This window comes from Penaeus monodon, chromosome 19 (genome assembly GCF_015228065.2).
Source record: "Penaeus monodon isolate SGIC_2016 chromosome 19, NSTDA_Pmon_1, whole genome shotgun sequence".
NCBI lineage: Eukaryota > Metazoa > Arthropoda > Malacostraca > Decapoda > Penaeidae > Penaeus > Penaeus monodon.
Window position 1 is genome coordinate 35,455,031 of NC_051404.1, and position 489 is coordinate 35,455,519.

Sequence of the window (489 nt, forward strand, 5' to 3'; positions counted from 1 at the left end):
GCGGGGTCGCGGGCAAGAACATAATCGATTATCTTGGCAAAAAGGGAACTCGCCTCCCGTGTGACCAAAGTGGCGAGGAAGGAGAAAAGACGCCATGGGGAGGGAAGGAGGAAAAGGGTGGCCAGGAAGGAGCTCGGGGCGCGTTCGGCATAGTTCGAGAAGCGCCGGGGGGGAGAGGGGGTGCTAATCAGGCAGAAACGAGGAAATGACCAAGAGGAAATAGACCCTTGAGGAAGGAGCGAAGGATGGCCGGGCACTCACTCGCAATTTCTTGGTCGGCAGCGCGTGGAGACGATGCGGTCCCAGTCGAGGTTCGAGCCGTATTGCAGCGCTCCTTGCAATTGCAATGCAAAGATACACCCGAGGGTTCTTTGGTCAGTTTCTAGTCCAACAATGCGGATGGTGAGATTGGAAAGGTCAAAATGTAATTGGTACCCGCAGCACCCCTCTTTTACATGTCCTGGAGAGGTGCTGGGAGAGTGTGGGAAG

At 55.8% G+C, this 489-nt stretch overlaps 1 protein-coding gene across 1 annotated transcript in view; it reads right to left on the bottom strand.

Moving 5' to 3' along the window:
- Positions 1–489, bottom strand: part of LOC119585196 (integrin alpha-PS3-like) — a gene marked incomplete at its 3' end in the record, with an annotated part of 22,685 nt that overhangs the window by 21,534 nt on the left and 662 nt on the right.